This window comes from Lepidochelys kempii, chromosome 8, assembly GCF_965140285.1.
Source record: "Lepidochelys kempii isolate rLepKem1 chromosome 8, rLepKem1.hap1, whole genome shotgun sequence".
In the NCBI taxonomy this organism is placed as follows: Eukaryota; Metazoa; Chordata; order Testudines; family Cheloniidae; genus Lepidochelys; species Lepidochelys kempii.
In genome coordinates, this window is record NC_136387.1 from 97,641,170 (window position 1) to 97,666,566 (window position 25,397).

General features: G+C 47.1%; 1 protein-coding gene across 5 annotated transcripts in view; it reads left to right on the forward strand.

Moving 5' to 3' along the window:
• The window catches only part of RAB3B (RAB3B, member RAS oncogene family), a 133,709-nt gene that overhangs the window by 93,182 nt on the left and 15,130 nt on the right, over positions 1 to 25,397 (forward strand). The window lies entirely within an intron of this gene.

Consider the following 25,397-nt stretch of genomic DNA (forward strand, 5'->3'; position numbering starts at 1 on the left):
GGAAAAGGTTAATTGGTCTTACCAATTTTCAGCTGTGGTGCCTGGTTCAGTTCCATTACACTCACTGCAACCTTAGTGAACCATTATCATTGCTGTACTGAGTGTGCATGTGGTTAAAGTTGCCTAAGACCCAAATACAGTATTAATGGGGGAAAAATAATACTGAACCTTTCAATATATGCTTCATGGCAATTTGAAGCACCTTAGCTTAGCTGGGAAGGGAAGAGTCCTGAAAGTGTAACAGAGTAGAGTATAACTTTCAATACTTTCACAAGGGGCTCTCACAAAAAATATCTTTAGCCTTTAATAGGCCTTATGTACAAGGAATGCATGTGTTGCAGTGAGCAGAGTTAGAGATTGGACAATCTCTTCTTTTGTGTTCCTTTGAAAATGTTTTTTCACAACCAGGGAAGGTGACAACAACTTGTGGCAAACAAACTTATATTCAGGAGGAGGCAACAGCACAGAGGAGACAAATGTATATTACCTGCTCCTGTTGGAGCTATTTTATTGCTCCTAAAAATATGCTGATCATTCTGAGATGGCCCAGTGTTAGGGTTGCCAGGTGTCTGATTTTCAATTGGAAAGTGCAGTCAAAAGGGAACCTATACAATATCCGGTCACTGCTGGGGATGGATGGGGTGCCGGGTCATCAACCCATGCCAGGTCCTGCCCTAGGGGAGAGGGATGGGATGCCTTTGTGTGTGTGTGTGGGAGGGGTGCCCTGGGAAAGGCCTCAGTGTGTGGGAGGGAGTTGCAGAGCGAGCCCACCTCACACTCAACCCATAGCGGCAACTTCTGCGGCTCTTGTCCCATGGGGCTGTCTGGACTTGGCCCTCTAATCCAGGGGTTGCAACCTGGTCCCTAGTGCATGGGGCTGGGGGTCAGGCCAAACCTGAACAGTGCTGGGTGAGCACGTGCGTCGCGGTCAGGTGGCAACTCCCAGGGTGGGGAGCCAAACCCAGCCAGCTCTGTGAGACAGGAGCAGCTTCAGCTGGGACAGGGGGGTTTGTGGGTCAAAATGGGAGAGTCCCATGAGACCCGGAACTGTTGGGGGTTGTGGTCTGCCAAGGGTCTGTCTAGTCCAATAACTTGACTGAAAGCAGCAAGTGCTAGATGCTTCAGAGGAAGGTTAAAAAACCTCTTGGTGGACAGCTGTGGAATAATCTGCTCAGTTTCTCCCTAACCCCTCTCAGATTGCTTGGTTTATGCCCTAAAGCATACAAGGTTATATCCCTTCTAAAAAATCCCAACACTATTTATACACCACAACATAGGGTTTGGTGAGGCTCGAGTGAATGGAGACTTATGAACATTGGCATCAGGAGCCCAAACAGCTCCTTCATTTACAGCTCCTCAGTGACCAGTTCAAGGCCTTTTATTTGCAAAGTGGCTGAGAGCAAGCTTTGAAAACCCAAGGCACTGACTGACTAATTGTCCAGTGCTGCCACATCCTCAGCAAAGAGCCCAGGTAAGATGGTGCTCAGCTGTATGGAGGATTTTTTTTAAATTCTGACTTAAAACTGTATTCAGTGTACGGTGGAGGGGAATGGGGGAATAATAAATTAGTGTTGTTGGGGAATGGGAGGGTTTAACTCTAAAACTAGTTTCTGGGCCACATCTTCAACAGGTATAAATTGGTGTAGCTTCATTGACTTCAGTAGAGCTACACCGATTTACATCTGGCTCTTTAATTATAAACTTTGGAAATAGTTCGGCTTTTGCAATGAAAAATATAAAGGCATTGGTCAATCACATTTTAAGCTCAAAAATAGTATCTGTCTTTGGGCTTGCAAGTTGAAACTGACATTGAGAAAATGCTGATTTTATTTCTGTCTTCTATATAAATGGCTGAAATATAATCTGGTACTAGAATGTATACCCAGCTCAATGTTAGAACAGCTTTCACTCAGAAAATATAGAGCTTGACAATAGAGCTAGGTCTTTTCCCTCTTCAGAGAGAGCAAGCCCAAAGAATCTCTAAAACAGCTTATTGTAATCACTCCTTTTTCTTCTCTTACTGCTTATGGGTCATATAGTTGAAAGGGTTTGTCAGTTTGCAAAAAGGCAGCCCAAAGATTTAAGGAATCTAGAATGATTTGCAGGGCTTTTAGTGACCTTGCTGAAGTCGGATCGAGACATGTATGTGACTTTTACAGTTTCCCTAAATGATCACCATTAAAGCACATCAAAACTTGTTCTGAAATTATCTGGCAGTGGAAATATGATAGTTTTGGTATTAGCTGTCAGAATCAAGTTCAATTCACGTTTCTGTTGAATAACAGTTCTCTTTAATAATGAGTGTTTATGAGATCTCAAGGTCATTATAATTATTCAGAAAGCACATGTATTACTAGAAGCTATTCATCACTTTCCCATCTGTATAACCGTATGTTGTCCAACCTTCAAACACTAAAGAATCATTTCCATCAAGGCACGTTAAACACAATTTTGATTAGAAACTACGGCTGATTTATGCCTAAATAATGAGGAACTCCTTACTTAATTACTTGTGTTAAACTCAGAAGCAGAGGTATGAATCATATCACTGGAAACGTGTGGAACCTTGAGCTAATAGACAGTTCCTCCCATTAATAGTTTCACTTTTGCATTCTCAGGTGACCACTCACAGCTCCAAACGTCTAATGGGCATCTTGGGCAACTAATCCCAACTACCGATATTTAGAGAATTTCATTCTGGAGTTGTACGCCCACACTTCAGATCTCCTTAGGTCATCTGTAGAATCATACCACTGCATATGTGTCCCACAATGCCCCACACTGACCATTCTGGTCACCATTGTGAACTCCACTGCCCAAAGGTCATGAGGACTGAAAGACCTCCCTCCCCTTTAAACCCCTGTGAATTTTTGAAATTCTTTTTCTTGATCGCCCAGCTTGGCAAACATACCTGGCAGATCTCCATTGTTGAGTGCAAGTCCCCAGCTGACCATGCTGGCTACATGCTCCAGACGTGCTCCTGCCTGGAGTAGATAGGAGATACTGCATCTCCTGGGCCTGCTGGGAGAAGAGGTTGTACAGGCACAGATCCGAACAGAGCTGTACAAATGTTGACATCTATGAGAAGATTGCTCAGGGGATGCAGGAGAAAGGGGTATGATAAGGGCTATCAGCACTGTCGCATGAAAGCCAAGGAGCTGTGGCAGGCATACCAGAAGGCCAAGGAGGCCAGCAATATATCTGGTGCGAAGCCACTGACCTGCTGCTTTTACAAAGACCTGCATCGCATCCTCAAGAGACCCCACCACCACACACATCTGCACCACGGATACCTCTGAGGAGCCCGAGTCACTGGCCTCTGCCATGAACCGTGAGGAGGAGGTGGTGGTGGACAAGAAAAGAGGGGTATGGGGGCTAGGCTTTTTTTTGCTGGAACTGAGTCAGCACCAGGGGTTGGGCTGCACCCTGTAAAAAGTTGTTAACAATCCTTACTCAAGCATTCGCTTTCCAGTGCCCTGGAGGAATTCTGGCTGAGTCAGCCAGGCTGCCTCTAGAATGTTCCTCTTTGGCATCTCCCAATGTGGGCTGGAAGCTAAAAGCCACAGTATAGTAGTTTGTCTTTAATACTTTGCTTTCCCCCAACTTGTTTGGTTTTAGCCACCATTTTATTCTTGATATGGCTGAACCCCTCGCCCCCATCAGGCAGTCACACATCGTTTTTCCCTCCACGTGCACCTCAAGAACCACCTCCCAAACCATGACATCACTCAGTAGTCACATAAACCTCACCCACTCTCCCGAGCCACCCTCCAGCAACTAAAAATCATTTCTGTAATGCTAGCCCCTTGGCAGACAAATCTAAAGGTTCTGCCAAAACCTAATTCTTCTGCATAACCATCACGCTCTTTCCATCAAGCCAGTGGCCTTCTTTCCATTAATCACAATTTGTGTGTAGCGACCTTTTCATATATTAGTGCAGATGTGAATTGCGGTATCTTTCATTAAACTAGAAATACCTTCTTGTGATACATCTCTGTGCTACCAGTCTTAAAGTAAGGGTGACGTGCTTAATGCTACCCCATAGTGCATATGGACAGGTTTATTAATGGAGAAGATTTCACCCTTAATAGGATCGGAGGTCATGAGCAGAACATGCGATATGATTTGGACTGTATCTGAATTAACTATATGGCTAAAGCATGAAGCAGTTATAAGGCTAGCAGAACAATTACCAGGCTTCTTAATCTGTGCCTTCCTCATTGTAGGCATCTTTAGTCACTGGTTTCCCAAATAATTTTCAGGGTTACTGTACTATTGTAGCCATGGGCCATGGGTACAGTAGGCTGGGGAGGCTAAGCCTTCCCTGGCGCAGCTGCTGCTGCCAGATGCCTGGGCCGTGGTGGCCCCTTTGTGCTCCGCCTATTCCCCTCCCTTCCACAAGGCACCTGCCGCTGTCTGATGTGTCCCTCTTCTCCTTCACTCTACCCCTTACATCCCTCAACACACCGCATCCCTCCTCTCCTCCCCCCTCATCCCCCAGGAGACCCCCCCGCCCCCTGTGTCCTCCGCTCCCCTCCCCTGCGAGAACACCCCCCGGCCCGCCGCTCGCCACGTCCCTCCTCACCTTCCCACTGGATGGAGGAGAGGAGGGATGCAGAGGGATGTGGAGAACGTGAGTGGCGGAGGTCTCGGGGGAGAGGTGGGGTGGAGGAAAGGAGGGACGCAGAGAGCGCGAGTGGTGAGGGCCTCATGAGGGGTGGGGGAGAGGAGGGACATGGGGAGTGGTGGGCAGGGGTCCTCATTGGGGAGGGGGATGAGAGGAGGGAAGCACCAAGCAGTAGCGGGGGGGCCGAGTGGAGAGGGGACTGAGTGGGGGAGGGTGGGGCCTGGGGTGGAGTGTGGGGGGGCTGCAGGAAGAAGAGGTGGGACAGGGAGCTAGCCTACCCAAGGAGAAGCTTCACCACCACCCCCGCCCATAGCTGTAGCTAAGAACTGTGAAGCTTTCTTCTGACTCAGTTACATCAGAGGCACACAAATTATTAAAATGCCAAGTATATCAGAGGACAGCTTCTTTCACTATTCTCCAAGTTAAATGTCATGTATTTTGAGTACTCTTGAAAGCAATTTACTTCAGAACTGCAAGTTGCACACTCTGAATAGATCCTGTGCAATCTGTGATCAGAGGAAAGAATGCTTTTGGAGAAAGCATAGTGAGAATTGCTAGTCTTAGGGTACGTCTACACTACGAAATTAGGTCGAATTTATAGAAGTCTTTTTTTAGAAATCGTTTTTATATATTCAAGTGTGTGTGTCCCCACACAAAATGCTTTAAGTGCATTAACTCGGCGGAGCGCTTCCACAGTACCAAGACTAGCGTCGACTTCCGGAGCTTTGCACTGTGGGTAGCTATCCCACAGTTCCCGCAGTCTCTGCCGCCCATTGGAATTCTGGGTTGAGATCCCAGTGCCTAATGGGGCAAAAACATTGTCGCGGGTGGTTCTGGGTACATGTCGTCAGGCCCTCCCTCCATCCATGAAAGCAATGGTGGACAATCGTTTCGCGCCTTTTTGCCCGAGTTACCTGTGCAGACGCCATACCACGGCAAGCATGGAGCCCGCTCAGCTCACTGTCACCGTATGTCTCCTGGGTGCTGGCAGACATGGAACTGCATTGCTACACAGCAGCAACCCATTGCCTTGTGGCATCAGACGGTGCAATAGGCCTGATAACCATCGTCATCATGTCCGAGGTGCTCCTGGTCCCCTCGGTAAGGTCAGCCAGGAGCGCCTGGGCAGACATGGGCACAGGGACTAAAATAGGAGTGACTCGACCAGGTCATTCTCTTTAGTCCTGCCGGCAGTCCTATTGCACCGTCTTCTGCCGAGCAGCCAGGAGATGAGGGTGGCTAGTAGAATCATAGAATCATAGAATATCAGGGTTGGAAGGGACCCCAGAAGGTCATCTAGTCCAACCCCCTGCTCAAAGCAGGACCAATTCCCAGTTAAATCATCCCAGCCAGGGCTTTGTCAAGCCTGACCTTAAAAACCTCTAAGGAAGGAGATTCTACCACCTCCCTAGGTAACGCATTCCAGTGTTTCACCACCCTCTTAGTGAAAAAGTTTTTCCTAATATCCAATCTAAACCTCCCCCACTGCAACTTGAGACCATTACTCCTCGTTCTGTCATCTGCTACCATTGAGAACAGTCTAGAGCCATCCTCTTTGGAACCCCCTTTCAGGTAGTTGAAAGCAGCTATCAAATCCCCCCTCATTCTTCTCTTCTGCAGGCTAAACAATCCCAGCTCCCTCAGCCTCTCCTCATAACTCGTGTTCCAGTCCCCTAATCATTTTTGTTGCCCTTCGCTGGACTCTCTCCAATTTATCCACATCCTTCTTGAAGTGTGGGGCCCAAAACTGGACACAGTACTCCAGATGAGGCCTCACCAATGTCGAATAGAGGGGAACGATCACGTCCCTTGATCTGCTCGCTATGCCCCTACTTATACATCCCAAAATGCCATTGGCCTTCTTGGCAACAAGGGCACACTGCTGACTCATATCCAGCTTCTCGTCCACTGTCACCCCTAGGTCCTTTTCTGCAGAACTGCTGCCTAGCCATTCGGTCCCTAGTCTGTAGCTGTGCATTGGGTTCTTCCGTCCTAAGTGCAGGACCCTGCACTTATCCTTATTGAACCTCATCAGATTCCTTTTGGCCCAATCTTCCAATTGGTCTAGGTCCTTCTGTATCCTATCCCTCCCCTCCAGCGTATCTACCACTCCTCCCAGTTTAGTATCATCCGCAAATTTGCTGAGAGTGCAATCCACACCATCCTCCAGATCATTTATGAAGATATTGAATAAAACCGGCCCCAGGACCGACCCTTGGGGCACTCCACTTGATACCGGCTGCCAACTAGACATGGAGCCATTGATCACTACCCGTTGAGCCCGACAATTTAGCCAGCTTTCTACCCACCTTATAGTGCATTCATCCAGCCCATACTTCCTTAACTTGCTGACAAGAATACTATGGGAGACCGTGTCAAAAGCTTTGCTAAAGTCAAGAAACAATACATCCACTGCTTTCCCTTCATCCACAGAACCAGTAATCTCATCATAAAAGGCGATTAGATTAGTCAGGCATGACCTTCCCTTGGTGAATCCATGCTGGCTGTTCCTGATCACTTTCCTCTCATGCAAGTGCTTCAGGGTTGATTCTTTGAGGACCTGCTCCATGATTTTTCCAGGGACTGAGGTGAGGCTGACTGGCCTGTAGTTCCCAGGATCTTCCTTCTTCCCTTTTTTAAAGATTGGCACTACATTAGCCTTTTTCCAGTCATCCGGGACTTCCCCGGTTCGCCACGAGTTTTCAAAGATAATGGCCAGTGGCTCTGCAATCACAGCCGCCAATTCCTTCAGCACTCTCGGATGCAACTCGTCCGGCCCCATGGACTTGTGCACGTCCAGCTTTTCTAAATAGTCCCTAACCGCCTCTATCTCCACAGAGGGCTGGCCATCTCTTCCGCATTTTGTGATGCCCAGCGCAGCAGTCTGGGAGCTGACCTTGTTAGTGAAAACAGAGGCAAAAAAAGCATTGAGTACATTAGCTTTTTCCACATCCTCTGTCACTAGGTTGCCTCCCTCATTCAGTAAGGGGCCCACACATTCCTTGGCTTTCTTCTTGTTGCCAACATACCTGAAGAAACCCTTCTTGTTACTCTTGACATCTCTGGCTAGCTGCAGCTCCAGGTGCGATTTGGCCCTCCTGATAACATTCCTACATGCCCGAGCAATATTTTTATACTCTTCCCTGGTCATATGTCCAACCTTCCACTTCTTGTAAGCTTCTTTTTTATGTTTAAGATCCGCTAGGATTTCACCATTAAGCCAAGTTGGTCGCCTGCCATATTTACTATTCTTTCGACTCATCGGGATGGTTTGTCCCTGTAACCTCAACAGGGATTCCTTGAAATACAGCCAGCTCTCCTGGACTCCTTTCCCCTTCAAGTTAGTCCCCCAGGGGATCCTGGCCATCCGTTCCCTGAGGGAGTCGAAGTCTGCTTTCCTGAAGTCCAGGGTCCGTATCCTGCTGCTTACCTTTGTTCCCTGCGTCAGGATCCTGAACTCAACCAACTCATGGTCACTGCCTCCCAGATTCCCATCCACTTTTGCTTCCCCCACTAATTCTACCCGGTTTGTGAGCAGCAGGTCAAGAAAAGCACCCCCCCTAGTTGGATCCTCTAGCACTTGCGCCAGGAAATTGTCCCCTACGCTTTCCAAAAACTTCCTGGATTGTCTATGCACCGCTGTATTGCTCTCCCAGCAGATATCAGGAAAATTAAAGTCACCCATGAGAATCAGGGCATGCGATCTAGTAGCTTCCGTGAGCTGCCGGAAGAAAGCCTCATCCACCTCATCCCCCTGGTCCGGTGGTCTATAGCAGACTCCCACCACTACATCACTCTTGTTGCACACACTTCTAAACTTAATCCAGAGACACTCAGGTTTTTCTGCAGTTTCGTACCGGAGCTCTGAGCAGTCATACTGCTCCCTTACATACAGTGCTACTCCCCCACCTTTTCTGCCCTGCCTGTCCTTCCTGAACAGTTTATAACCATCCATGACAGTACTCCAGTCATATGAGTTATCCCACCAAGTCTCTGTTATTCCGATCACGTCATAGTTCCTTGACATCACCAGGACCCCCAGTTCTCCCTGCTTGTTTCCAAGGCTTTGTGCATTTGTATATAAGCACTTGAGATAACCTGTTGATCGCCCCTCATTGCCAGTATGAGGCAGGAGCCCTCCCCTCACAGACATTCCTGCCTGTGCTTCCTCCCGGTATCCCGCTTTCCCACTTACCTCAGGGCTTTGGTCTCCTTCCCCCGGTGAACCTAGTTTAAAGCCCTCCTCACTAGGTTAGCCAGCCTGCTGGCAAAGATGCTCTTCCCTCTCTTGGTAAGATGGAGCCCGTCTCTACCCAGCACTCCTCCTTCATGGAACACCATCCCATGGTCAAAGAAACCAAAGCCTTCTCTCCGACACCATCTGCGTAGCCATTCGTTGACTTCCACGATTCGACGCTCCCTACCTAGGCCTTTTCCTTGCACGGGGAGGATGGACGAGAACACCACTTGCGCCTCCAACTCCTTTATTCTTCTTCCTAGAGCCACATAGTCCGCAGTGATCCGCTCAAGGTCATTCTTGGCAGTATCATTGGTGCCCACGTGGAGAAGCAGGAAGGGGTAGCGATCCGAGGGCTTGATGAGTCTCGGCAGTCTCTCCGTCACATCACGAATCTTAGCCCCTGGCAAGCAGCAGACTTCTCGGTTTTCCCGGTCAGGGCGGCAGATAGATGACTCAGTCCCCCGGAGGAGAGAGTCCCCGACCACCACCACCCGCCTTCTCCTCTTGGGGGTGGTGGTCGTGGAACCCCCAACCTCAGGACAGCGCATCTCATGCCTTCCAACCAGCGGAGTCTCCTTCTGCTTTCTCGCCCCAGACATATCATCTGGTCCACTCTCCGCAACGATACCTGTGGAGAGAACATGAAAGCGGTTAGTTACCTGTGTCTGTGTTACTGGAACCCGGACATTCCGCTTACCTCTTCTGGAGGTCACATGTTGCCAAGCTTCTTCACTGGCCTCTTGGCTCCTCTGTGCAACCTGCTCTATATCTGTAGAGCTTTGTGCCCCTAGAAGCCTATCCTGAGTTTCGTCCAGGAAATCCTCAGTTTCCCGTATGCAACGCAGGGTTGTTATCTGTTGCTCCAGACCTTCAATCTTCTCTTCCAATATGGAGACCAGCTTGCACTTTGTACAGACAAAGTCGCTTCTGTCCTGTGGAAGAAAGACAAACATGGCACATCCAGTGCAGGTCACAACAGCTGAACCCCCCCCTTCCATATCACCTTCCTACTATGAGCTTCCTCAGAGCAGTTTGCAAGACGTAAGCCTCACTGGGCTCCCTCCAGGCGAACTCCCAGGCAAACTCCTGCTGTGTGCTGCTCTGCTGTCCCCGCTGCTCAGCTGGTTCTCCGCCGCTCAGCTGGTTCGCGAAGCTCTGGCTATTTTTAAACAGCCAGGCTTCCCTGTCGCAAACAAACAGACACCCTACTGCCCGCCCCCTGCAGGCTAGCAGCCAATCAGACACTCACTCAGGCTCTCACACTGCCCCCCCAGTAGTCCTATTGCACCTTCTGCTGCCAGCCAGAGATGTAAAAGATAGATGGAGTGGATCAAAACAAGAAATACACCAGATTTGTTTTGTATTCATTTGCTCCCCCCTCCCTCCCTCCGTGAAATCAACGGCCGACAATCGTTTCGGTAAGGTCTGTCAGGGGCACCTTGAAAAGTTCAATGGAGATTCAGTCCTGCCTGAAATACCAGAGGGAGGGATAGCTCATTGAGTTGAGCATTGGCCTGCTAAACCCAGGGTTTTGAGTTCAATCCTTGAGGGGGCCATTTTGTGTGACAGTTGTTTTTATTTCTCCTTGATGTAAAGCCACCCCCTTTGTTGATTTTAATTCCCTGTAAGCCAACCCTGTAAGCCATGTTGTCAGTCGCCCCTCCCTCCGTCACAGCAATGGCAGACAATCGTTCCGCGCCTTTTTTCTGTGCAGACGCCACACCACGGCAAGCATGGAGCCCACTCAGATCACTTTGGCAATTAGGAGCACATTAAACACCACATGCATTATCCAGCAGTATATGCAGCACCAGAACCTGGCAAAGTAAAACCGGGCAAGTAGGTGATGTCAGCGCGGTGACGAGAGTGATGAGGACATGGATGCAGACTTCTCTCAAAGCACGGTCCCTGGCAATGTGGGCATCATGGTGCTAATGGGGCAGGTTCATGCGGTGGAACGCCAATTCTGGGCCCGGGAAACAAGCACAGACCGGTGGGACCGCATAGTGTTGCAGGTCTGGGATGATTCCCAGTGGCTGCGAAACTTTCGCATCAGTAAGGGCACTTTCATGGAACTTCGTGACTTGCTTTCCCCTGCCCTTAGGTGCAAGAATACCAAGATGAGAGCAGCCCTCGCAGTTGAGAAGCAAGTGGCAATAGCCCTGTGGAAACTTGCAACGCCAGACAGCTACCGGTCAGTTGGGAATCAATTTGGAGTGAGCAAATCTACTGTGGGGGCTGCTGTTATGCAAGTAGCCCACGCAATCAAAGATCTGCTGATATCAAGGGTAGTGACCCTGGGAAATGTGCAGGTAATAGTGGATGGCTTTGCTGCAATGGGATTCCCTAACCTGGGTGGGGCCATAGTTGGAACCCATATCCCTATCTTGGCACCGGAGCACCAAGCCGGCGAGTACATAAACCACAAGGGGTACTTTTCAATAGTGCTGCAAACACTGGTGGATCACAAGGGACGTTTCACCAACATCAACGTGGGATGGCCGGGAAAGGTACATGACGCTCGCATCTTCAGGAACTCTGGTCTGTTTCAAAAGCTGCAGGAAGGGACTTTATTCCCAGACCAGAAAATAACCGTTGGGGATGTTGAAATGCCTATAGTTAGCCTTGGGGACCCAGCCTACCCCTTAATGCTGTGGCTCATGAAGCCATACACAGGCACCCTGGACAGTAGTCAGGAGCTGTTCAACTAGAGGCTGAGCTAGTGCAGAATGGTGGTAGAATGTGCATTTGGACGTTTAAAGGTGCGCTGGCGCAGTTTACTGACTCGGTTAGACCTCAGCGAAACCAATATTCCCACTGTTATTACTGCTTGCTGTGCGCTCCACAATATCTGTGAGAGTAAGGGGGAGACGTTTATGGCAGGGTGGGAAGTTGAGACAAATCGTCTGGCTGCTGGTTACGCTCAGTCAGACACCAGGGCAGTTAGAAGAGCACGGGAGGGCGCGGTGCGCATCAGAGAAGCTTTGAAAACCAGTTTCATGACTGGCCAGGCTACGGTGTGAAAGTTCTGTTTGTTTCTCCTTGATGAACCCCCCACCCTTGCTTTACTCTACTTCCCTGTAAGCTAACCATCCTCCCCTCCTCACTTTGATCACCTCTTGCAGAGGCAATAAAGTCATTGTTGCTTCACATTCATGCATTCCTTATTAATTCATCACACAAATAGGGGGATAACTCCAGGGGGTTATGGAGGGGTGGTGGAGGAGGGAAGGACAAGGCCACACAGCACTTTAAAAGTTTAAAACTTTAAAACTTATTGAATGCCAGCCTTCTGTTGCTTGGGCAATCCTCTGGGGTGGAGTGGCTGAGTGCCCAGAGGCCCCCCCACCGCGTACTTGGGCGTCTGGGTGAGGAGGTTATGGAACTTGGGGAGGAGGGCGGTTGGTTACACAGGGGCTGTAGCGGCAGTCTGTGCTCCTGCTGCCTTTCCTGCAGCTCAACCATACGCTGGAGCATATTAGTTTGATCCTCCAGCAGCCTCAGCATTGAATCCTGCCTCCTCTCATCATGGTGCCACCACCTATCAGCTTCAGCCCTCTCTTCAGCCCGCCACCTCTCCTCCCGGTCATTTTGTGCTTTCCTGCACTCTGACATTGTCTGTCTCCCCGCATTCATCTGTGCTCTTTCAGTGTGGGAGGACAGCATGAGCTCAGAGAACATTTCATCGCAAGTGCGTTTTTTTCGCCTTCTGATCTTCACTAGCCTCTGGGAAGGAGAAGATCCTTTGATCCTTGAAACACATGCAGCTGGTGGAGGGAAAAAAAAGGGACAGTGGTATTTAAAAAGACCCATTTTATAGAACAATGGGTACACTCTTTCATGGTAAACCTTGCTGTTAACAAGAAAAGGAGTACTTGTGTCACCTTAGAGACTAACCAATTTATTTGAGCATGAGCTTTCGTGAGCTACAGCTCACTTCATCGGATGCATACCATGGAAACTGCAGCAGACTTTATATACACACAGAGAATATGAAACAATACCTCCTCCCACCCCACTGTCCTGCTGGTAATAGCTTATCTAAAGTGATCATCAGGTTGGGCCATTTCCAGCACAAATCCAGGTTTTCTCACCCTCCACCCCCCCCCCCCCCCAAACCTGGATTTGTGCTGGAAATGGCCCACCTTGATTATCATGCACATTGTAGGGAGAGTGGTCACTTTGGATGAGCTATTACCAGCAGTATAGTGAGTTTGTGTGTGTGGTTTTTGGGAGGGGGGTGAGGGGGTGAGAGAACCTGGATTTGTGCAGGAAATGGCCCAACTTGATTATCATGCACATTGTGTAAAGAGTTGTCACTTTGGATGGGTGTCACCAGCAGGAGAGTGAATTTGTGTGGGGGGGTGGAGGGTGAGAAAACCTGGATTTGTGCTGGAAATGGCCCAACCTGATGATCACTTTAGATAAGCTATTACCAGCAGGACAGTGGGGTGGGAGGAGGTATTGTTTCATATTCTCTGTGTGTATATAAAGTCTGCTGCAGTTTCCACGGTATGCATCCGATGAAGTGAGCTGTAACCAAATAAATTGGTTAGTCTCTAAGGTGCCACAAGTACTCCTTTTCTTTTTGCGAATACAGACTAACACGGCTGTTACTCTGAAACTTGCTGTTAACATTACATACATAGCACATGTGCTTTCGTTACAAGGTTGCATTTTGCCTCCCTCCACCATGTGGCTAACCCCTCCCCCCTCCCTGTGGCTAACAGCGGGGAAATTTTCTGTTCAGCCACAGGCAAACAGCCCAGCAGGAACGGGCACCTCTAAATGTCCCCTTAAGAAAAGCATCCTGTTTCAACCAGGTGACCATGAATGATATCACTCTCCTGAGGGTAACACAGAGAGATTAAGAACGGATGTTGTTTGAACGCCAGCAAACATACACTGCAATGCTTTGTTCTGCAATGATTCCCGACTACATGCTACTGGCCTGGCATGGTAAAGTGTCCTACCATGGTGGACGGAATAAGGCTGCCCTCCCCAGAAACCGTTTGCAAAGGCTTTGGGAGTACATCCAGGAGAGCTTCATGGAGATGTCCCTGGAGGATTTCCGCTCCATCCCCAGACCCATTAACAGACTTTTCCAGTAGCTGTACTGGCCGCAAATGCCAGGGCAAATTAATCATTAAACACGCTTGCTTTTAAACCATGTATACTATTTAAAAAGGTACACTCTCCAGAGGTCCCTTCTCTGCCTGGCGGGTCCGCGAGGCAGCCTTGGGTGGGTTCGGGGGGTACTGGCTCCAGCTCCAGGGTAAGAAACAGTTCCTGGCTGTCGGGAAAACTGGTTTCTCCGCTTGCTTGCTGTGAGCTATCTACAACCTCATCATCATCATCTTCCTCATCCCCAAAACCTGCTTCCGTGTTGCCTCCAACTCCATTGAAGGAGTCAAACAACACGGTTGGGGTAGTAGTGGCTGAACCCCCTAAAATGGCATGCAGCTCATCATAGAAGTGGCATGTTTTGGGCTCTGATCCAGAGCGGCCGTTTGCCTCTCTGGTTTTCTGGTAGGCTTGCCTCAGCTCCTTAAGTTTCATGTGGCACTGCTTCGGGTCCCTGTTATGGCCTCTGTCCTTCATGCCCTGGGAGATTTTTACAAATGTTTTGGCATTTCGAAAACTGGAACGGAGTTCTGATAGCATGGATTCCTCTCCCCATACAGCATTCAGATCCTGTACCTCCCGTTCGGTCCATGCTGGAGCTCTTTTGCGATTCTGGGACTCCATCATAGTCACCTCTGCTGATGAGCTCTGCATGGTCACCTCTGCTGATGAGCTCTGCATGGTCACCTGCAGCTTGCCACGCTGGCCAAACAGGAAATGAAATTCAAAAGTTTGCAGGCCTTTTCCTGTCTACCTGGCCAGTGCATCTTAGTTGAGAGTGCTGTACAGAGCGGTCACAATGGAGCACTCTGGGATAGCTCCCAGAGGCCAATACCGTCGAATTGCGTCCACAGTACCCCAAATTCGACCCAACAAGGCCGATTTCAGCACTAATCCCCTCGTTGACGGTGGAGTAAAGAAATCAATTTTAAGAGCCCTTTAAGTCGAAAAAAGGGCTTTGTTGTGTGGACGGGTGCAGGGTTAAATCGTTTTAACGCTGCTAAATTCGACCTCAACTCCTAGTGTAGACCAGGGCTTAGGGCTTGACAACATGTAAATTAAACCAGTGTAAATTAAATCAGTTCATTCAACAGATTCCGCTTTTGTGTGTATGTTCTTGTATCAGTTTAAAATGTGGTAATAGTTTAGCTTGTGCCTGTATATTTACCCAAGCAAGGTAAACTGATATAAGCCAGGTTTAAACTAAGTGTCCACTCACAAAGTGACAGTGTTTTAACTAAATCAGTACAAAATCACACCTTTAGTCGAACAGTACAACTGTGTGTATAGACCAGGCCTCAGTTAGGCGTCTTCCCATAGGAACAATGACAGAGAGACACAGACACAAAAAAACTGCATACAGAATACGAATATACAAGTCACGCTACCCTGTCCAGGGTTAACTGAAAGGAAAACAACTGTGTGATATGAGCTTTCCGCTCATTCATTTTGCCCGGACCTTAGGTAATAGGCACCTTTATAAAATCCTGAAAGAGAGAGGAAGAAAGAATCATAGAAATGTAGGAATAGCAGGGGCATTGATGGTCACCTAGTCCAGTCCTCTGCACTGAGGCAGGACTAAGTATTATTTAGACCATCCCTGACAGGTGTTTATCCAACCTGCTTTTAAAAACCTCTAGTGACAGAGATTCCACAACCTCCCTAGGTAATTTGTTCCACTGCTTAACTACCCTTACAGTTAGAAAGTTTTTCCCAATGTCTAATCTGTATCTCCCTTGCTGCAATTTAAGCCTATTACTTCTTGTACCATCTTCAGTGGTTAAGAACAATTTATCACCCTCCTCTTTGTAATAACCTTTTACATACTTGAAGTCAGGAGTGCCTAAAAGTGGGGGCCAGCAGTTCCCGAACCATAGCCCTACCCCCGCACTCTTCCTCTTCCCCCCTCCAAAGTGCTTGCAACCCATCCCAGCTTGGTATGGTCCAGAAACTTTATATAAGAGACCAGGGAGTAGGCAGTCCTGCCCAGCGGTCACACCTGGGCTGAGGTCTGCCCATCAGTGACAGTAAGTAGGTCACCAGGCAGGAGTTGGAGGAATTGCAAGAGTCAGGGTCAGAGTCAGGCCAGGACTGGAGCCTGGAGAGCAGAGGTAGTACCAGGCTAGAATCAGGAGGCAGGAATCAGGGTTGCAGTCAGGCTGGAGTTGGAGATCAGAGATCAAGTAAAGTCTGGCACTGCAGCCGGCCAAAGTCTGTGTGATTGACCAGACAACTTCCTCGGGCACCCCCTGAGGTTAAATATGGCACTTGGCCAATCAGAGAGCTGCAGGGTACTGCCACTCAGGACCTTTTGGGCAGTACTTCCTGCAGCTCATACTCTCCATAGTGCTCCCTGGCTGTGCCTTTGCATGGCCTTCTGGTTGCACTGTGTGAATATCAGCTGTCCCAGACTTTGCAGACCTGGCTTCTAGTTCCCAGCTCCTTATACTTTATAAGTGTGTACTCTATGCCATTATCCAAATCATTTATGAAGATATTGAATAGAACAGGACCCAGGACAGATCCCTGAAGAATCCGCTTGATATGCCCTTCCAGCTTGATTGTGAACTATTGATAACTACTCTCTGAGCATGCTTTTTCAACCAGTTTTGGGCTCACCTTATAGTAGGTTCAGCTAGGCTATGTTTCCCTAGTTGGTTTATAAGTAGGTCATGTGACACAGTATAAAAAGCGTTAGGCCTGGTCTACACTAGGAAATTAGGTCAGTATAACATCACCACTCAGGGGTGTGAAAAATCTACACCCCTGAGCGACACAGTTAAACTGACCTATCCCCCAGTGTAGACAAGTTACCACCCTTTGGGGAGGTGGATTACCCACACCAACAGGAGAACTCCTTTCAGCATAGGTATTGTCTTCATGAAGTACTAGAGCTGCACATCCGAAGCATTTTAAGTGTAGATGAACCTGTACAGAAGTAGAGATATATCACATCTACTGCTTTTCCCCGTCCACAAGGCTTGTTACCTTGTCAAAGAAGGATGTTAGGTTGGTTTGACATGATTCTGTTCTTGAAAAATCCATGTTGACTGTTACTTACTGCCTTATTAGCTCTTAGGTGCTTAAAAATTGATTACTTGATTATTTGCTCCATTCTCTTTCCAGTACTGAAGTTAAGCTGACTGGTCTATAATTCTCTGGGTTGTCCTCATTTCCCTTTTTATACATAGATCTATATTTGCTCTTCTTCAGGGTTCTGGGATCTCTTCCATCCTCCATGGCTCTCCAAGATAATTTCTAATGGCTCAGATATCTCTTCAGTCAATTCCTTAAGAGAGAGAGCTGTTTTTAGTTAAAGGGATTAGTTAAAAATTGTACAGTAGGTTTTTAAAAAAACTTGGGTGCTAAAGTTTGGCACCTAAACCCATATTTAGGCACCTAAGTCAAAGTGGCCCCATTTCTGGAGGCGCTGAGCACCAGTGGCTCCTATAGGGCCTCACTTTCCACTAGCTTGCATCTTGTGTAGCTGTTTAAACCTGTGCAAAGTGAGTGTGCAGCAAAACCAGATCTGAATTCCCCATTCCCTCAGAGCCATGGAACCACCTTACACACATTTTGCATAGCTGGGCATGAATTTGCAAGGTGCCACGTCAGGGCCATTGACTTACACGTGAGCTACCGGAGCTCTACATCTCTGAAAATCAGTCCACTTTCATTTAAATGTCTAGCTTTAGATACCCAAGTCTGAAATTTTCACCATATATTTAAAAAAAATTATGTATCATACTTAACATTACTAAAGATTCAATAATTTTAAAAATCTCATTTATTTTTAATCAGATAAGCTTTTTTTTACTTTTTTATATTTCTGCCAGCTACGACAAAGCAGAATAGTCATTTTCATTCTTATTTACTATCATCCTTTCCAGGGTGCAATCCTGCTCTTACTGAAGTCAATGATAAAGTACCCTGTCAATTTCACTGCCAGGTCCTTATGCCCCAGAATACTGCTGCAGTGCTTTGCTTACAAATCTTGTAGGGAGAGTGTTTGTTTGTTTGTTTACAGAAAATCCAGGGGAATTTTTTTTCAATCCATGAAAATATTTTATGGAACCTAATGTCAATAGAAATATTATGTTTGCCAAATCTAAATTTGGGTCAGATTTATCCTGAGTGCTTCTTTACCTTTCAAAATGTTTTTTGTTCTATTTTTTTTCTTTGCCGTCTTTCCTGAAACCTAATGTAATAAAGATAATGGGAGTCACTTTGCTGATTAATCTGACGCATGATTAAGCTTAGAAGATTAATGTCTTGTTGCTGTAACTCTTCTGGATGGAAATAGCTGTCAGATGGAAATATCAGTCATTTTTATAGGCAGGTACAATTTGAGCTAAGTGGCCTATTAACCCATAAGTGAAAACAAATAAAACGACTGCAAAGCCTCAAGCTTATATTACTGCACAGAATTTCAGTTTCTTGGGCTACATTTTGCCCTGAGGGTTGCAGAGATGTAATTTAGAGCAAACTTGAACCCCGAGTATCTTTAGCAGAAATAGTCTAACCCATTTACTGCAAAGCAGGTGGGGCTGAGGGTGACACGAGAGGGAAGAGGTCAGCTTTTATATTCCAGGACTTACATCTGGGTCTGTGTAATGGTTCTTGGGGTACCCAAGACTGTGAGTCACCTCCTTACCCTGTCTCCAGCATGAGGCTATCTTGCCTGTGGTAGCCCTCTGTCAAGGTTCCTCCCCCACTCTGAACTCTAGGGTACAGATGTGGGGACCTGCATGAAAACCTCCTAAGCTTACTTTTACCAGCTTAGGTTAAAACTTCCCCAAGGTACAAATTAATTTTATCCTTTGTCCTTGGAATATCCACTGCCACCACCAAACTCTAACCGGGTTTACTGGGAAACGTAGTTTGGACGCATCTTACCCCCCAAAATCCTCCCAACCCTTGCACCCCACTTCCTGGGAAAGGTTTGGTAAAAATCCTCACCAATTTGCGTATGTGACCACAGACCCAAACCCTTGCATCTGAGAAAAATGAAAAAGCATTCAGTTTTCTTACAAGAAGACTTTTAATAGAAATAGAAGTAAATAGAAGTAAAGGAATCACCCCTGTAAAATCAGCATGGTAGATACCTTACAGGGTAATTAGATTCAAAACATAGAGAATCCCTCTAGGCAAGACCTTAAGTTACAAAAAAGACACACAGACAGAAATAGTCATTCTATTCAGCACAATTCTTTTCTCAGCCATTTAAAGAAATCATAATCTAACACATACCTAGCTAGATTACTTACTAAAGTTCTAAGACTCCATTCCTGGTCTATCCCCAGCAAAAGCAGCATGTAGACAGACACACAGACCCTTTGTTTCTCTCCCTCCTCCCAGCGTTTGAAAGTATCTTGTCTCCTCATTGGTCATTTTGGTCAGGTGCCAGCGAGGTTACCTTTAGCTTCTTAACCCTTTACAGGTAAGAGGATTTTTCCTCTGGCCAGGAGGGATTTTAAAGGGGTTTACCCTTCCCTTTATATTTATGACACCCTCTAATATCACCAGCCTGCCAGCCACTAAGCACTCTCTTCTGGGCTATGCCAGCCCTTTCTTTACATCACAGATTAACAAGAGGTATGCCCGAGTCCCTTGACGCATTCCCCTGTGATATCCAGCCCCTGACACTGGCTACACACAAAAATCCCAGATCCTCTGCTCCCAAAGGAGCAGTGTACCCCAGTTTTCCAGTTTTACCCAAATCACCACACCTGTATAAAGCACAGCACTTGTGAGCACTTATAATAAAAGAAGAGAGGGTTTATTTAAGAAAAAAATAGAGGCTCCACTAAAAACAAGAGGGAATGATGGGAACAAATGGTTACAATATAAAACAAAAGCATAAAAACATGAACTTGGCCGTACACTTATTGTCTTTCCTTTCCAATAAAGTACCTTCCTCCCACCCCCCACACACACCCTGGGTCCCCAAAGTGCAGTCTATTGCAGAGCTGACTGGCTTCACAGGAACCAAGATCCAATCTTTCATGAAACACCCTTGTTCAAGCTGTCTCCTCAGTAAATGGGTGCACAGTGGCTATCTCTGCCCTGTGATATACTGAACCAATCTTTTGTGTTTATTCACAAACATGTTCCCCAGTCTGTTATAACCTTCCCTTTTTATCTCCAGTTGGTTTTGATCGTTTGCGGTTATCTTTGATGGTTTTCCATTGACTGTTTGGAGAGGGGGCAAGGGTAGACAATTGAGCTTTGCATTACATCACTGGCTAACCATGGATGGGGTGAATTCCCTCCTGCTTGCGTGGGTCATAACTGAGACAGATGATTTCCTGGTGATTAACTCTTACTCCAATACCAGATAAGGTATATTTTTCAATATAGTTATTTTATTCCTTAAATACTACTCATCAACACATCTTACAGTGATTATGAATATTGATAAATTACAAGCTTTCAATAGAGACCTCACATGCTACCCTTCAAGGGTCAATACCATGAAAGCGGTGTATTAGATGCAGTGAGTTTGTCAGGTCTGAGACAGGAGTTGCTTGTAAAGAACAATGAATGTTTTGCCCATTGGTACCAATGGGCCTCTGTGTCACAGTATGGTAGGGCGATATCATTAGAACCTTTGGTGGATTAAATCCTTCTGGCAAGGGACAAAGGTCAGGTTTCTATGCTGATGTTATTAGATTTCTCAATAGTTTTTTTCCTGCCATGGAATGTGAGGTGCTGTTTATGTGTCCAAATGATCTAGCGGGGTAGATGGTCTTCAGTAGCTCCATTCCTTCCTTTTTGAGAGAGTTCAGAGTCCAGTGACAAAGCTTCTGAAGACAGGCAAATCACTCATATTTAGACAGGGAGCTGGAATTAGAAACCTTTCCCTTCAGCTGTAAAAACATAGGCCTCTAACACCTGAGCTAAAGGAAAGTTCCTCTCATTTTTATTCTCTGTATAGGCCAGATACTAGAGAGGGACCTTGTGTTCACTGATAAACACAAAGTCAGTATCTTACAGTCCTGCATCGCTTCCTTTTCTATTCAGCCTTTGAGAGTGAGGTCCCAGGGGAGGCTGGGAGGTGTCACAGGTGGCAGTGCCCATCAACTAGGGTGATCAGATGTCCCAATTTTATAGGGACAGTCCCGATTTTTGGGTCTTTTTCTTATATAGGCTCCCATTACCCCCCACCCCCGTCCCGATTTTTCACACTTGCTGTCTGGTCACCCTACCATCAACATCCTCGTCACATTCTGACCTGCTTCTTCTTTCCAGTAGATCTGGATAGTGTAGGTTTCCTGCTTTCCCAGCAGCTGCCTGAGATGAGGACCTGGATAAGAATGATAGGGCAGAAACTCATGCAGGAGATGATGGAAATGATACTGGTGCAGACTGATGAGTCAAGAACCTATGACAGGTTTCAGAGTAGCAGCCGTGTTAGTCTGTAATCGGAAAAAGAAAAGGAGTACTTGTGGCACCTTAGAGACTAACCAATTTATTTGAGCATAAGCTTTCGTGAGCTACACCTCACTTCATCGGATGCATTCAGTGGAAAATACAGTGAGGAGATTTATATACACACAGAACATGAAAAAATGGGTGTTTATCATGCACACTGTAAGGAGAGTGATCACTTAAGATGAGCTATTACCAGATTTCTGACCTAAAAGTGGCTATTCTTCAACAAAAAAAACTCGATTTCTGACCTAAAAGTGGCTGTTCTTCAACAAAAAAACTTCGAAAACAGACTCCAATGAGAGACTGCTGAATTGGAATTAATTTGCAAATTGGATACAGTTAACTTAGGCTTGAATAGAAACTGGGAGTGGTTGAGTCATTACACAAAGTAAAACTATTTCCCCTTTTTTATCCTCCCGCCCCCCCCCCCCCGTTCCTCAGACGTTCTTGTTAACTGCTGGAAATGACCCACCTTGATTATCACTACAAAAGGTTTTCTCCCCCCCCCCCCACTTTCCTGCTGGTAATAGCTCATCTTAAGTGATCACTCTCCTTACAGTGTGCATGATAAACATCCATTTTTTCATGTTCTGTGTGTATATAAATCTCCTCACTGTATTTTCCACTGAATGCATCCGATGAAGTGAGCTGTAGCTCACGAAAGCTTATGCTCAAATAAATTGGTTAGTCTCTAAGTTGCCACAAGTGCTCCTTTTCTTTTCAAGAATCTATGGAGTTCTTCTTCCAGGAGTGTCCCTGTGGGTGCTCCACTTGAAGTGAGTCTGTGCCCCTGCACTTGTAATCAGAGACTTGTAGTATAGGTGCCTGGTTGGGCGCACATGCGCTGTCTTGCACCGCCTCAAGGGGTTACATAGCGCCGTGCAACCAACCCCCCCCCACTTCCTTCTCTACCACCCTTGACTTGAGATGGAGCACATAGCAGTGCCTCTGTAGTTTAGCTTTATTTAATCTAATTTAGGGTTCCAATTGCTTAGTTAATAATTAAATAGTTACTTACCCTTCCCTGTTTATTTTAAAACAAACAAAGAAAAAGCCCTCTCTTACATGAGGAAATTAAATTTCAATTGTTAGATACCCCTTAGAGTAGCATAGTTACCCTCCCTCATGGGAGAAAACCCTTCTCTGAGGGGCATGTCTGGCTCTCCGGGTTTTAAGCACTGCCTTATGTGCAGATTGTCTATCCCGGTCGCTGATGGGCATTCGCAGGGTGCCTGCTGCCTTGGCAAGACACACATTCCACAGAAGTGCTCACACTGACACAACTTGAAAGCCCACTGCAGGAAGGCAAGGGACCTGCAGTTAAAGCTCCTCATGATGGAGAAGTTTCTGTGCCTGGTGTCCGAGCCCAGATCACGGATCCTCCCTGGACACTGGTTTCCCAGGGCAGCCTCCAAGAGAGGTTCCCCTCCCGCCTCTTAGGTAAAAGAGCATTCTACCAAGAAGGTGCAAAGAAGCAGGCTCCAACCTCATTTCCTCAAGAATCCTCCAAAAAGCGGCGTTTTCTGACTCTGCAGACCCCATCAGTACAAACCGCATCAGGACCTTCCACCACTGAGGTAACAGGACCATCCGGTACCGTGGGTACTGTGCGAGCAAAAGACCCTGCGTGGGCTTGCTCAGAAAAAGGCCTCAAAGGGAAACCTAAAACCTCTGCCACAGAGCCAATAAAGCATACGGTGCCGAGCAGCTCAGCACTGTTACAAGCTATAGCACCACCTTCTGCCTTTACAGCACATAGCACGCGATCCTACTGATTGGTACTGATGCTCTTGGTACTGCAGCAATTCCTCCGCCACAAGGATCTTCTGGGCACCTCAGTGCCAGAATCTCTTTTCCTCGATACTGACCTCAGTCCCGCATGCTCAGTACCGAGCCAACTCGCCACACCGCCCAGAACAGCTCCTCCCTTGTCTAGTCACAAGGACGATGAGGATGAAGGGAAATCTACTCCTATATATTTCAACCTCCTCCAAGACTGCCCTACCAATTAACAACCTCTCATGGCCCCAGCCAAAACCATCTGGCAGACCTTGGCAACAATCCCACCCATCCATAGAAGGATGGATAAAAAATATTACGTTCTTTCTAAAGGAATTAAATTTCTGTTTTCGCATCCCATACCAAACTCCCTTATAGTGGTGGCTGTGAATGACAACCTCATGCCAGAACCACCCTGTATGACTAGAAGAGATTAGATCTTTTTGGACGTAAGGCCTACTTGTCAGCAACCCTACAAATTAGGATCACCAACGACAAGGCGTTGATGTCCAAATATAATTACACAAACTATTCAAAATTATCTGAATTAATGGGTGGCGGGTATCATAGGCTGGGGGAGGCAAGCCTCCCCAAACAGCCCAGCGTGGCCCTGCCCATGCTCTGCCGCCAGGCCGCCTCTGGCTTCCCACTCTTCCCCCCGCTTGGGGATAGGGTGGCCTGCGGATGGGACTTGGAACATGTGGGGCCGATGCTTGCACCACCCGGCACTCCAGAGGTGGGGGCACTGGGGTTGGGGAGGGGAAGGTCTGCAGCTGCATTGGGGCAGCTCTGGGCTTCGGTGTGGGAGGGGCAGAGCCATGCCACCCATGTCTGAATTTACATATTTCCTTCCTGAAGACAAAAAGTCTTATTTCAGAACAACCATCTTAGCAGGCCACCCCCTCGCTCGAACAGCTTTGGAAGCCTCACTGGACTCAGAAGACATGGCATGTTCCACATGTTGACATCCCTGCAACCTCCTTCCAAACAACAATTTTGGGGGCTTGGTCGAGAGCCTGAGATACCTCTCACATCTTCAAGTGCTGGAAACATCCACTACCACCTATTTTTTCAGAGACCATCTAACCCTATTCCACCCAGCTTGGCAGACCTTCACATCAGATAAATGGGTATTAGAGATCATCGAGACTGACGAGTCCACCCAGTTTACCTCCATTCCCCCGACACACTCTCCCTCTCTGTCCCTTTTCTGGACCCTTTCTCACAAACATCTACTGTGACAGGAAGTAAACCATCTGATACCCCTGGGGCAGTAGAAACAGTACCAACGCAACACAGAGGGCAGGGTTTCTATTCACATTATTTTCTAACCCCCCAAAAAGTGGAGGATGGAGGCCCATTCTGAACTTGAGAAGACTTGACAAATTTGTGAAGACCCAGTGATTCAGGATGGTCACACTAGCAACCATAATTCCAGCACTGGGAAGAGGGGACTGGTTCTCGACCTTTGACTTCCAGGATGCATCTTTTCATGAAACAATACATCCCTCACACAGGAAGTTCCTGAGGTTTGTTCTAGGAGCAGACCACTTCCAGTACAAAGTACTCTCTATTGGACTGTCCATTGTGCCCTGGGTGTCCTCGAAAGTTCTCATGGTGGTGTCTGCCCACCCCCGCAGACAAGATAATATTCCCCTATTTGGATGATTGCTTATTCAAAGCATTGATGCGAGAAGAGGCACAAGAAGCTACTTAAAAGGCAATAGTTCTCTTCACATGTCTTAGGCCTATAAATAAACAAACAGAAATCAACATTCACAACTGTCCAGAGACTGGAGTTCATCGGGACCTACCTTGACTCTCCAGAGATAACAGCCTTGCTGCCATGACACCTATTTACAACTCCAATAAATCTAATCACCACGACACTAGTCAGTCCCCAGAATTAACCATGTTATTTCTCTGTCTACCTAGTATTCCCATTGACCATGAGCCACTGGAACCTACTTGAGTGAACTCACGATATAATGAAACTCTGTTAAACTGTAATCAGCTAGTTGCAATATATGTTATATTAACAACTCGGAAGAAAATTATTCCATAGGAAAAAATAACTTTACTGTAAGGCCTTGTCTATGCTAGGATTTTTTCCTTCAAGTTTCCCAACTCTGGCTACCATCACTTCAGCTCCAATAGTGATAGTAAAGATGGGAGTCCTAGTGTAGACACAGT